Source organism: Nelumbo nucifera, chromosome 1 (genome assembly GCF_055504915.1).
Source record: "Nelumbo nucifera cultivar China Antique chromosome 1, China Antique-T2T, whole genome shotgun sequence".
Taxonomy (NCBI): Eukaryota; Viridiplantae; Streptophyta; class Magnoliopsida; order Proteales; family Nelumbonaceae; genus Nelumbo; species Nelumbo nucifera.
Window position 1 is genome coordinate 26,243,838 of NC_142649.1, and position 14,880 is coordinate 26,258,717.

The window sequence follows — 14,880 nt, forward strand, 5'->3', positions numbered from 1 at the left end:
GAGTAACGCACAAGGAGTTCAAATGGCACATGGTAGCTAACCAACTCGCGACCGTGGCCGAATTCCTCAAGCTCGCAGATAAGTTCAGGAGAACAGAGGAAGAGATCAACCAAAGGACCGAAAGCGGGATCGAGAAAAGGAAGAGGGAAGGCGAGCCCTCCAACCCAGTTAACAGAAGAAAAAACTCGGCCCGGGAGACGAAGCCGAGCCAGCCGTTCCGAGCTCCCTTAGCAGCTCGGACGGACTACACACCCTTAAACACGAGGCGGACTGAGAACTTGATGACAATCAAAGACGCTCCATACGTCAAATGGCCACCTCGCCTGAAAGGGAACCCAAACAAGAGAAATAAAAACTTGTACTGTAGTTTCCATAGAGATCACGGTCATAGTACCAAACAATGTAGTAATCTCCGGGACGAGATAGAGGGACTCATCCGGCACGGAAAAGATGCCCCTGAATCCAGCAGCAGGCCAATCGAACCATCGCAAAGACAGCCTCCGGAAGAGAGGCCAGTTCGGGGAACCATCCACGTGATAGTGGGAGGTTCGGTGGTAGCAGGTTGTACTTCGACAGCGGCCCGGACGTCAGTTCGCGAAGCAGCCCGAGAAGAACAGAACCCTCCAAAGAGGCCAAAGATGGAAGAACCAATCTTCTTCGTAGAAGACGATGCGTGAGGTGTCCACTACCCCCACGATGATGCGCTTGTCATAAAACTAAGGATCAACGACTTCGAAGTCAGGCGCGTACTTGTGGATTCAGGTAGCTCGGCAGACATCCTCTTCAAGTCGGCATTTGACCAGTTTCAGTTGCAGAGAAGCGAGTTGAAGCCCGCGAACACTCCTCTGGTGGGCTTCAGCGGAGAGGAAGTCAGGCCCCTTGGGAAAATAATAGTATCTGTGGAAGTCGGCACATGGCCTTGTACGGTAAGACTCAACCACGATTTCCTAGTGGTCGCGACCCCCTCCCCATACAATGCCATAATAGGGCGGCCAATTACGCATGTCCTACGGGCAGTGGTCTCCACCTACTATTTGGCAATGAAGTTCCCTACAAACTTCGGTGTGGGGGTAGCATGGGGCGACCAGCTTGAGTCCCACAAGTGTTATGTTGCCGCCCTGAAGGGAAAAACCAAGGCGGCCGACAACCTCGAGCTGGAGTGGCCTACGGAGCAGGGCGAGGAACGAGCTTCGCCCACAGAGGAAATGATCGCAATCCCGACTTTGGCTACGGACCCGGCTCGAACGCTACAAATCGGTGCTTCCGTCAAGGAGCCTCTACGAACCGAACTGGTGAGTTTCTTACTTGAAAATTTAGATATCTTTGCATGGTCCGCGGCCGATATGCCTGGTATTGACCCTAGCCTTATAACTCACAAACTTAATACTGACCCTGTAGTCAGACCCATTAGACAGAAGAAACGCAACTTAGCCCCGGAGCGCTGGAGGGCGGTCGACGAGGAGGTCGAAAAGCTCCTCGCAGCAGATTTCATAAGTGAAGTTCATTACCCGAGCTGGGTAGCCAACCCAGTGCTGGTGAAAAAGGCAAACGGCAAGTGGCGCATGTGCGTCGACTACACCGACCTGAACCGAGCTTGCCCAAAAGACTGCTTCCCCCTCCCCAGAATTGACCGCCTAGTGAACGCGACCTCGGGACATGAGTTGCTAAGCTTCTTGGACGCCTACTCGGGCTACAACCAAATTAGGATGGACCAGTCCGATGAGGAAAAAACTAGCTTCATAACCGAGTTCGGCCTGTACTGCTACAAGGTCATGCCCTTCGGACTGAAGAATGCTGGGGCGACCTTCCAAAGACTTGTGAATAAGCTGTTTCGACCCTTAATTGGCATGAAAACAAAATGTTATGTAGACGACATGGTCGTCAAGACGCAGTTTTCACAGGAATTAATACAAGACTTAGATTTTGTTTTCCAAATTCTGCGTCAATTTAGCATGAAACTGAACCCAAACAAATGTGTCTTCGGTGTCACCTCAGGTAAGTTCCTTGGGTACATTGTCAACCGGCACGGTATTGAGGCCAACCCGGATAAGATAAAGGCCATCCTACATATGAGACCACCCCGAAAAGTAAAAGAGGTTCAGAGGCTAAACGGCCGCATAGCCGCTCTGAGCCGCTTCATGTCCAAATCGGCAGACCGCTGTCTGCCTTTCTTGAAGGCAATTAAAGGCAAAGGGTTCGAATGGACCCGAGACTGCCAGCTCACGTTCGACGAGCTAAAAAGCTACCTCGCTAGTGTGCCAACCTTAGCTAGGCCCGAGGAGGGCGAGGTCTTAGAACTGTACCTCTTGGCAAGCGACGAGGTAGTCGGTTCGGTACTAATAAAAGAAGTAGATTGGGTCCAGCGGCCCATCTATTATGTTAGTAAAATTCTGCAAGGAGTAGAGATGAGATACTTGCAGATAGAAAAGCTAGCATACGCACTGGTAATTGCAGCTTGGAAACTTCGCCCATATTTCCAGGCTCACACTGCCATCATCTTGACTAACAAACCTCTGAGGCAAGTCTTACTTAAGCCCGAGGTTTCCGGTCGGCTGACGAAGTGGGCCATCGAGCTCAACGAGTACGACCTCCAGTATAAGCCACGAACAGCTATTAAGGCCCAAGCCTTAGCAGATTTTATCGCTGAGTGCACGTTTAGCCTCAAAGTCCCTAGGCCAGTTGAGCCCAAAATCCCTAGTTCGGGTGAGCCCGGAGCTCCCAGGCCAATAGAGTCCGAACCCCATGAAGTAGCAGCCAGTGTGGCATCTCTCCTGGTTAGGCCAAACGCGAACTGGGATGAAGAGCCCTAGATCCTTCACGTAGATGGCTCCTCTAACCAGCAGGGCAGCGGGGCTGGAATAGTATTGTGCAGCCCGGGTGACACGAAATTGGAATATGCACTACGCTTTTGAGTTCATGAAATCCAACAACGAGGCGGAGTACGAGGCATTGATAGCCGGGCTGAACCTAGCTCAAAAGGTAAGAGCAAAACACATAGTTATCTACAGCGATTCCCAACTTGTGGTCAACCAGGTTACGGGCGAATACGAAGTGCGCGAAGTCACTATGGTCGCATACTTGGCAAAAGTAAAGGAGGCTCTGCTCAACTTCCAGTCACACTTCATCAGGTAAATCCCGAGGTCAGAGAACACTGAGGCCGACGCCCTGTCCCGGTTAGCCAGCACGAGTCACAACACCATGAGAACCGTGTACATAGAGGACTTACCTCGGCCTAGCATTCTTGGTGGGGCAGAAGAGGTGGCTCCCGTCCTTGAAGCAGAGCCGAGCTGGATCGACCCACTCGCGAGCTTCTTGCTAGATGGAACCCTCCATGCGGACCACAATGCAGCTAGGAGGGTGCAGTGCCAGGCAGCCAAATACGTCATGATAGACGAACGGCTGTACCGACGGTCCTACACGCTCCCTTACCTACGTTGCTTGCGACATGCCGAAGCTGAGCTCGTACTCCGCGACACTCATGAAGGTCTGTGCGGCGGACACTTGGGGGCAGAGCCCTCGCCCAAAAGGCACTTCGACAAGGGTACTACTGGCTAACGATGAAGGCAAAGGCTGTCGAGCTCGTCAAAAAATGTGACAAATGTTAGAAGCATGCCAATATCCACCATCAGCCTGTCGCCGACATCAAGTACCTCACCAGTCCATGGCCCTTTGCGCAATGGGGCATCGACCTCTTGGGGCCATTCCCGCCAGCAACAGGTGGGAGGAAGTTCCTAGTGGTAGCGGCAGATTATTTCCCTAAGTGGATACAAGCTGAACCTTTGGCAACAGTTACAGCCCGAAACGTACAGAACTTCTTTTGGAAGAACATAGAATGTCACTTCGGGTTACCTCGGGTACTGATCTCCGACAATGGCAAGCAGTTCGAGGATATCAAGTTTCAGGAGTGGTGCCAAGGTATGGGAATCCGGCAGAACTTCACATCGGTTGCACACCCGTAGGCAAACGGTCAAATAGAAGTAATGAACAGAGCTATCCTCCATGGACTAAAAGCACGACTAGACCGAGCTAAAGGGTTGTGGGTGGACGAGCTACCAAGTGTTCTATGGGCTCACCGAACCATAGAAAAAACCACCACAGGAGAAACTCCCTTTAACCTCTCCTACGGCACTGAAGCGGTAATCCTGACGGAGATCGAAATACCTACACTACGACTAGAAGCATACGATGATCAAACAAACAGAGATGAGTTACGTACCAACCTCGACCTACTGGTCGAGGTAAGAGACCTCGCGTACATCCGGACCGCAGCTTACCAGCAAATGATAGCTCGATACTACAACACCAGGGTAAAAAAGCAGAACTTCCGCATCGGCGACCTGGTTCTTCGTAAGATCATGGGACCCGAACCCGACGTGGGCAAACTTGGACCGAATTGGGAAGGGCCCTACCAAGTAAAGAGAGCGCTCGGGGGGCATACGAGCTCGAAACTTTAGAGGGCAAACAAGTACCCCGAGCTTGGAACGTCGTTAACTTGAGACGATACTACCTATAGATCACCAAGCGAAGTGGACTAAGACTATCGGAGCTAAAAGGCTAAGATGCCGAACTAACAAGGACCTCGGCATGGTGCCAACAACGAACTAATAGGGGCATCGGCATATTGTCAGTTCGGCAATACGGCCAGTTCGGAGGAAAGAGTGACCAACACTTAATCAAAAGAAAATCATTCCATTGCAAAATACTTTGTGTACATTTCAAAAAAAAATACTGTGTACACTTAATCAAAAGAAAATCACAGACCCGGAGGTACTTCTTCACCATCAGAAGGCACTTCAACAATACCTGAAGGTCCTGCCTCGCCCTCAGAATCCGGCTCACTGTTAGCAGCGTCGACCATCTCCTGAGTAATGCGCGAAGTGTATATGGCACTAATATCGAGCTCGGGGTACGTATTCCGGATCATCCACTGGCTTAGTTTAAAGCCCCTTCTGTACGAGTCCACCATCAGGTCATCAAAGCGTGATGAGGCGATGTATTCATTGACGGCCTTCTTCTTGGCATCCTCAGTGCCTTAAGTAAAGATCTGTGTCCTCTCCCTAATGTCCTCTTGAAGATACTCAACCTGATGCTGTAAATCCAGCCTCAGGTCCGCCATGTGCTTCACCACAACTCCCATGGCCTCGGTATCTCTCTGAGACCTCGCTTGCCTGGCCTGTGCAGCGCGAGCAGCCGCCTCAATAGCTCGGGAAGCCGCCTCGGCAGCACGAAAAGCCTCTTCGGCAGCTTGCGCCTGCCTCGAGCTCCTTTCCACTTGGCCCACCAAGGCATGGATAGCTGAATTCACCTACCAAAAGAAAAGAACAAATGATCAAAAGGACGACAGCAAGAAAGATAAAAGCAAAGAGCCCGACAAGAATTCTGGCTTACCACCATGGCATGAGTGGCAGCACGACATGCTACCTGGTTCAAAGGAATCTCGATCCATGCCGCGACCTCCTCAGGATAGATGGCCTCCCTACTCTTCTGAAGAGCATGGTTCGGTGACAACACGCTCCTAAACTCGCCTTGGGCTCCCGAGCCTGAGGGCCCAGCTCGCGTATAAGCAGACCCAGAGTAAGCGGGAGCCCCCGTGTAAGTAGCCTTGGCGTAAGGGGCCCCTGCCGCTTCATGTACTGGAGGGGCCATCTCGGGCTCCCTAGGCGGATCCACTGACGGGTAGTCTGGTACCTCGGGCTCCGCATCTCGGGGCAGATCGACACGAGTTCGTTTGGCGACTCACTTCCCCCTCTTCATGCTGTGAAAGAGGTGCCCACCACGAGTCTTCTCTGAGTCCATCACACCTACAAAAAGAGCTCGGCATCAGGAAAAAAAAAAACGGAAGAACAGAGCAAAACAAAAGACAAACCTCTTAGTAAGGAACCTACCCGAACTCAGACCGGCCTCAATGAGCTTGGCCTCCGTCAGATAATGATGGCATTTTAGCCCAAGACGTGCCCATTGCCGAAGGCCCTTTGCCATCTCCTTATCAAGTGTAACACCAACGTCAGGGGCGGCCATCCCCCACCCAGTTTGGAACGGCCACCCCAATGCACTTCGCACCCTGAAGTAGTCCCGTTTCCACGCCGGGACCTTGTTGGGAAGTTCGTGTAAAAGCTTAAAACCCGGGCGAGGAGACAGGTAATACGCTTGCCTACACCCGGGAAGCGGACCCGCTTGCTTCTTAAGCATTAAAATGGAGGAGAAGATCTCCAGATCTAAAGGCAAGACCTGTTCGCAAAATAGGGAAATTGTCCCCACCAAGTTACGAATAGAGTTCGGGTGAAGTTGGTCGACTGTAACACCGAAGTGGTTCATTACCTCGACAATGAGGGGGTGGAAAGGAAGGCGCAACCCAGCAACGAGTTGCTCTCGGAATATCACGATCTCATCAGGACCGTGTTCCCAAGGGAAACTGCCCGAGGGTATGAAGTAGGTGTACTCTCTAGGCAAGTTGAACTGGGTAATAAGGGAATGAAGCCTCTCAAGCGTCATGGTCGAAGGCCCAAACTTGTCCAACGTCCGACCTCGACGAGAGGAGGACGCCAAACTACCCGAGGCGACTCGGCCTACGGGTTCGAACTCTTCCTCGAGTTCTACCTCAGGTTCATTAGGACTGTCGGGGGATGAAACTCGGTTCGTAGAACCTGCATCCGACCCCCTTGAAGAACTGTCTGAGCTATCCGAGCTAGACATAGGAAGGAGAATAAGGATTACAGGAAAGTACTCACCTGGAAAAAAGCAAACGGACTACGGGAACGTGAAACGCGAGTTAGAGGCTTGGACGCAAGCTCAAGATGCAAAACGCAGGATAATGACAAGGACTGGGGTCCCCCACTATTTATACCCACAGTAACTGAGAATCAACGGCTCGGATCAAAGACAATCCAACGGCCCACAGTCGCGCTGACCGCACGTCTCAGAGACCGAGACATGACTGACCGCACGTCTCCTGAGACTAAGACGTGATTGGCCGCACGTCTTTCTGAAACTGAAAGAACGCCGGCGCACGTCTCCTCGCATTAAAGGCGGCAGCAGCGCGCTTTTTCAAATTTGAAAAGGCGCCCGCTGTCACGTCTCCCAGCGGCGCGCTTTTTGAATTTTGAAAGAAACGTGCGCCGTCACGTCTGTCAACATTTATAGACAGATTGGCGCGTTTCCCGTCTTTTTGGCGCTCGAGAAACCCGAAAAAATCCTAACGCGCACTTCGCGCTATCAGTCAACCAGTTCGAAGTATGGGACAAATCCACCCGCCACCTCGCGAACTCCCTGCACTAGAGCAAGTCCCTTAGCATGAGGAGTGGGGGGCAATTGATGAACGAAGATTTGGCCTGACCTCGTAATCACTCAACACGTGGCAAAGGCAACAGCTCGACACAACAGCACGCCCAAGGCGCGAGCTCCGAAAGGAGGAACCAGCGGTCCGAACTCCCTACAAGGAGCCCGAACTCCCCACAAGGAGCCCGAGCTCTCCCTTAGGCCCCGAGCCTTACAAACACAAAGGGCAACAACCCGAACTGGCCTGCCCCATAGCAGTTCGGGACACACCTCTATCCGAACTCAAGACTTCACCTCGCTCACCACTCCAGCACTTCGCCTCTAGGACGCAGAACTGAACAATCGTACCGTGCCTGACATCGAATGAGTCCGTATCTAGGGGCGGCGCACCTGACTGACTTGGGATCTGACACTTGACAGCCGCACTTCAACGGCCACCTGCCACCGCCACCTGTCACCGCTATCTCCAGTTACAGAGATGACTCCGACAAAGAGAGCAGTGGCGGTTCTGCCCCAGCAGAGGTGATGACACCCGAACTGGCAGGAGCGCAGAGATAATCATACCCGACCTGACAGAAGCTTAGGAGTGAGTGCGCGAAGTGATTATAAAAGGCTCCCTACCCCCCAAGAACAATGTATGTGAACTTTGTGCCATCTGGTTTATCTTGCCTTTGAGAGACTACTAACTTGAGCTTCGGAGCAATCTCACCGGGTTCCTCCCCGGAGATTCCCCACTTTCTTCTCCGTTTCAGGCCCCCTGTTGCTCCAGTCAGAGGCAAGGTCGTTGACAGCTAAGACCGGCCGGATTGCGCACCATCAGATTGTCTCCTTCAATTCGTATCAAAATCTTCCCGATAATGTTTTGTTTTTTGCCACTGTTTAAGAGACGATAACTATAGTGATTTTGCTTTGTTGTTGGCATCATTCACAGTGTTCCTCTGCTTCACACCAAAGTCTTGCTAGTAATATTGCTTTGGTTTTGTCACGGTAACCAGGAAAGCTCTTTTTGCTTTTTTTTTTTTTTTTTTTTTTTTTTGCACCATTCAAGCAATGATTCTCCAGCTACATCCAAGAAAGCTCTTTCAAGGTTAGAGAGACCATTATCTCATCTAGATCCAGTGACCATTATCATCTGTATTTGCTCTATTTTCCATTCTCAGATATCTATGGCCTGCTTTTGTCACAGTCCAAGCTTCAACTTCTGTGATCGTTTGAAAGAGAGATTTTACTTTGGTCAGTTTCAGCATTCTTTGTTGTGGGTCTTATTTTCTTTGTTTAATTTTTGTTTTCTGTTGTAGGAGAATGCAGGAGCCAAGAGGCTTCTTTTTTGTTAACTTTCATCATCCTTTTTGGAACCACAAGACTTTCTTTCTCCGGTTGCAACCATTAGACGTAGGAAGCTAAGCATACAAAGTAAGCCTTTGTTTTTTAAATTTTAAGTGTTTCTTTTTTCTGTTTTTTAACTTGTTTTAGCAATAGCGGAATAAAAATACTCTTACTTTCATATGGGAGAAGAAAACAAGAGTTTAGTTAAATGATCAAATTCATTAATGGAAGTATAAAACTTCAATTTCCATTAATTTGATTAGCTTAGTTTAGTTAATTTACTTAATTAACTTACCTTACCTAACTTAATTCACCTAAATAATAATTAATTGGTTATTAGGATATCATAAACATCATTATTATTAATAATTAACAAATAACTAATAATTATTGTTACATGTTTAAGTTCCATTTTCATTAATAATAACTTCAAAATTAAAATTAATTAATAAACTTAATATAAATTGATGAGGGGTGATCTGGCCCAACCTAGTAAGCAGAGGACATGTGGATGTGACCTGCCAGCTAGATTGTGAGTCAGCACTTACCGCCATCTCTACACCACTTACCACCTCAATGGGCCAAGCCACTTCGGGCGTCTCGGGCACCTCGGTAATGACCAAGGTACGGGTAGCTCGAGATTGCCTAACTTACCGAGGTGATACGTCAGACTTCTAGAAGCATGTCAGCTGTCTTCGAGTTCTTCGGGATTATGCCACACGACTAGGAGACTTATCTTTATCCCACTCGGATCGGATGAACATGACATGCCTTATCGGCTAAGCACGTTATCCACCTCTTGGGGTGGAACGGACTCCTAACGGCAGGGGCTGAGGATCTCGAAGGTGTTTCGTGAGACCCACGACAACCCAACTATATAAGGGCATCAGCCTCAGAGACTCAGGTACACGCGATTAAGTGCATTCTAGCTCTCATACTCACTTGCTTTCAGCTCGCAACCAACCCAGTGCTAACTTAAGCATTGGAGCGACCACATCGGGTTAGTCATCCCGGGTTCTCTGAGTACTTTTTCCTTGCAGTTCAATAAGCAAGCTAGGTGAGCTACCATCCAGTTAGGAGCTACCAGATCGTGCACCATCATAAATAATACACGTAGTTGTTATACAATTTAATTACTTTTTAATATCCAGGTGCTATATATAATTGCACCTATTGTTACAGATTATGACATTTGTGTGTCGCTTATGGTTGAATCAATAAAAAATTATTTATAAATTAGTTAGTAATAAAAATGATAAGATTAATATCCAACCAAATTTCATACCATGAATGAGCTTTATTAGCACATACAAAGGGAATAATTGGGATACCTGATCGGGAATAACGATGGGGATGCAGTCCCTACATCAATCCAATCCCAAATGTAAAATATTTGTATTTCAAAATTACCTTTTTGCAATACAAGATAAATAATAAGATACTCAATCTTCTATGGATCTAGCTTTGTTATTAAAAATGTGATTGTTCCATTCTTCCCAAGCAGCCACATTACTGCTTGTCTGTTAGAGTTAGGAATCTTGATATATTGGTCTTTTGGGTCATTTTTAATGGTTATTATTTGATTAAGAGAACAGAACAAATTTAGATCTCGAATTTATTTGCTATACTAAAACTTAATATCAATATCATAAAGAGCCTTTTTTTTTGGTATTACACATTGTAAAGGGGTATTAGTGGTGGGATAGAGCATGGTGCATGTAAGGCCCTTTGGCCATACCATGGAGAGCATGCGTTTTGCGGGCTTGATCTTGTGGCTCCTTTTTTGAAGGGAGACCGACTAGCTATCTCAACTACTAGGTCATAAAGAACCAATTTGGTGTTTCTAATAGTTGATTTGAACGATTTAATCCTAAATTAGATCACAAGACTGCAATAAATTTTTGAATTCCCTCTAGTTTATCTGAACTATCAACCAAGTTCTATATATCTTAAGATTGCCTTTTTGATACTTTTTACAATACTAATACTTTAAAACCTTGGTTATGTTCCTGGTGCGATCTTCATCCATTTTCAACTCCAAATTAATAAGTTATGTAGTCCTTTGTCTAAGTTTTACTTTTGTTATGAGTTATGACCTTATAAACATCCCATAAACTTTAGGGAAATCATTCAACATTGTTAATCAAGTAAGCCTCCTCTTTAGATATTCAGGGTGATGGAAGATTCAGCTAATGATGGTCCATTATAGATTTTCCTATAACAAATGGTACATTATAGATACAATTCACTCATTGGTGTTTCTCCTTTACAAGTTTAATTCATATAAACTTTATCGTAACAAATGCTTCTTGTTGCATTCTACCTTGTTCCCCCGTTGCATCTATTCCTATTTGATTCATTGTAGGGACTTGTCTGTTAATGAGGTTGTTTCCATCAAAACCTACGGACATGAAAGTAACTTTACAATTATTTGGGCAGTTGAGGGTTTATATTTGATTAGTAATTTATTTGATGGTGCACAAAGAACAAAGAAAATGGTTCTCTTAGGATATTTATCTTGTGAGCATTACTTGTTAAAACACATCAATTACAAATTCTATACTGGTTTTACCAATCAAAATATGTTGTATACTAATTTTTAGTTCAAGTAATATAACTCTTGTTTATTATGGGTTTGACTATGATGCCGGGCAAACATGATACTAGAAAAACTGACAACCAATCAACTGGCATCATAAGAGTGCTAACCAATCAGGTAGGTTTTCATCAAATTTCATGGGGGGATTTGATTGGCCAAAGCCTTTCCAATATGTCTTTCTCGCATCATAGATTTTCTCATTTATTATTTGTTTATGTTATTGATTATACAATTTTAACTTTATCTTTGCAGTGTATCAATTTTTTATTCTTCAAAATCATCCGAGCAATATTAGTTTTTTAGTGTATATATTTTCCTAGAATGCATTGAACATAAGGGAGACTTCACATTTGACTAGTTGATCTGGGCTTGAGCCTAGTGAAGCTTGGTTCGTGAGGCTCGTGAACCTAATCGAGCCTAATATAATAAATAAATAATCATGCTATTTGAGCAAGTCACATTTTACCTTTTCGGTCATCTCTTGAACATGCATCTATTTCCATTTAAATTTGTGGAGAATATGCATTGTGATGAAAGTGTTTTTTTTTTTTTTGGATTTTTTTTCCTCTTTGTATTTGAGCGCCCAAGTAATGGCAATCTTGCACTTTCAGCAAAATTATAAAGGCTTTGTCTCTAGTCTGAGCAATAACCCAAGATACACTTTCATAACTCTCTTCTTCTTTTCTTCTCCCTTCTTCTCCTCCCTTCTCTACTTCTTTCCTTCTTATTTTGGCTTCATCTTAAACAACTTGGTATCAGAGTACATCTGGATTCAAGGTAGGCTTCTACTGGTGTTTGTTCCCTAGAGGCAGCTTGCTAACGTCAACAGTCCATACAAGTCGTGGCAACCATCCTTGAAACTGGTATGGTTCAAATTGCCCTGAATTTAGGGATTTTTTGGTATAGGTTTCACCTCTATGTGAAACTTCTGTGGTTTGTTATGATTTTTCCAAAAGGAAATCCACAAAAAATCACATTTGCATTTGAAGTTGTTTCAACACCTTTAATGGAGTGTTTCTCCTTGGAGCCAATTTTATTTGGCTCGTTTTATATTTCTTGGAAGACAAGAAGTGATCTCGTAATTTTTTGAACCCTAGAAAATTTTCAGGGTTTTTTTTTCTTTAAATATTTGTTGCCCAAACTATTCTTGAGGCTGTTTTTGCTTCTTAGTCGTGTTGGCTCTTCCCTTGACCTTATTGTGTTTTGATGGTGCATTAAAACTCTTTGTAACTCTTAAAATTATTCCCAGTTAAGGAATGAAAGTTTATAAGGATGTTCATTTGGTTCCCTAAATGCATACAGGAAATGTGGATATCTCCAATGGCATGATAACCATTGTGAAACTTGATGGAACCAATTTCCTAGAATGGTCCTAATATGCTAAGATCACAATTGGAGGAAGAGGTGCCTAAATCAAAAGACTTGAAGTTTTCTAAATGGGAGCAATACAATCTAATGGTAACGTCGTGACTGACTTGCTCCATGCAGCCACATATAGCCTGTAACTACATGTTCTTATCCATTGCATAAGAATATTTGGGATAGAGTCACAACTACCTATTCTCAAGCCAAAAACACTATTAAGATTTATTAGCTCCGTAGGTAGGCCTGTAGTTTGCATCAATTGGAGTGGACCGTAGCTATGTACTTCTCCTCCTTGTGGGAAGAAATGGATCATTTGGAGGCCTTAGAGTGGAAAGATCCAAAAGATAGGGAGCATTATAGGAAATATGTTGAGAACATGGTTTTTGATTTCTTGGTGAGGTTAAACTTTGAATTTGACTTTACTCCACAACATATCTTGAGTGCAGGCATTGTTTTTCTTGTTGCTCTATAGGGAGGTCTATAGTTTGCATCAAGGGGAGAGTACCATAGTCATGTACTTCTCCTTATAGTCCCCGTGGGAAGAAATTGACCATTTGGAGTCCTTAGAGTGGAAAGATCCAAAAGATGGGGAGCAATACAGGAAATATGTTGAGAAGAACAGGGTTTTTGATTTCTTGGTGGGGTTAAGTTTTGAATTTGACTTTACTAGACAACATATCCTAAGTGCAAACATTGTTTCTCTTGTTGTTGCCTACTCCCTAGTGCAGGGTGAGAAAAGCTGAGAGAAATCATAATGACATCTCTCATGGTTTTGCTTACATGTCCTCTAAGCCCAAACAAAGCAATAGTAAATCTATAATCATTAAGAGGTCTGATGATGCAATTCGTGAATATGGCAAGAACTCCAAACATACTAAGGACAAACATTGGGAGCTTCATCATCACCTAAAGCCTAAAAAGTTTGAGACAAGAAAAAAGGGCAATAAACACTTTGTTGTAGTTGGTAATGATGTTCAGCCACCTATTCTTATGACATCCTTTCAGGAGTCTTCTATTCTAATGGATAAATTGAAAGGCCTCTTGTTGTATTTGGAGAAGAATAAAACATCCACTGGTTCTATTAATCCTTCCAATGCATATGCCAAGTTAGGTGCTACACTTGCTTGCCTCTCCACTGATAACACATTGATTGTTGACTCAGGAGCTAATGCACACATGACTTGTATGTCTTCCTCTTTTTCTGATGTGGATAGAAAAAACAAATTGCGTACAACACTTCAAGTATATAATAATAAGCACAAGAAATACCAAGCTAAAAACAACAAAACAAATTGGAATTTTTAGGGATTTTTGACCTGAACCTGAAGTAAAATTCCTCTTGATACAGTTCCACTATAGTAACAATGGCAATAAGTTGACCTCCTGCATGGATACATAGCGATAGAGGGATTGGAATGTGCCAAAATGGGTTGACTCCTCACATCCCAAGCCCCCAATACTTGAAAACCTTATCTAGGGCTATGCTACAACTCAAACAAGAGAGAAAGAACCAAAAAGAACCCCTACAGAAAGAACCACCTTCTCTTTTATAAGACCCAACGGTTTGCTGGAGAAGCAAGTTAAAGTATTTACATATAAGCCCCTAGAATGTTTCCCTCTCATAAGCAACTCCTTAAGAACAAAATTAACTTCAATGAACCCCCAAAAGATAAACTTTTGTTACAAAAAATACCCAAGAAACTAAAACGCAACAGATGTGCACTCAATTTCTCCTTACTAGGATTTGAATTATAAAATAATGAAAATACCCCCGGTCCAAACTGTCAACAAAGCTACCCAAAAACAACAATTTGGGGTCCTAGTACAAAAACGTGCAAAACAAAATACATTGGCTTTTTTCCTCTTTTTTTTTCTTTCTTTTTTGGCCTCATCATTCTCGTTGGGTTAGAAAGAGCTCGACCTCATGCGAGCAACAATTTAAGTAGCCTTGCACATGTCTCCATCTAGCTTCATGAACTCTTCTTCGCTAATCCAAGAGTTCGCAATTGTTGATTTCCCTTTCCACTTGATGAAAGAACCTAAAATAGGCCCCATTTCAAGTGTTGGTAACTCAAACATCTTCTAGACACTCTACTTGTCCAAACTCATTAGAATTGCTGGCCCATTGTGCTTGTCCTTGCTCAACCTTGGTTGCTGGTTCTAGGTCCCTATGGTAAAGAAGTCTGCTACATTAAAAATGGGTGAAATGGACAAATGAACCTGTAGCTCAATTTCATATGCATTGTCACCAAACCGTCTGAACACTTGACATGGCGCAATCTTTTTTCTACTTCAACTTATGGTAAGTTCCAACA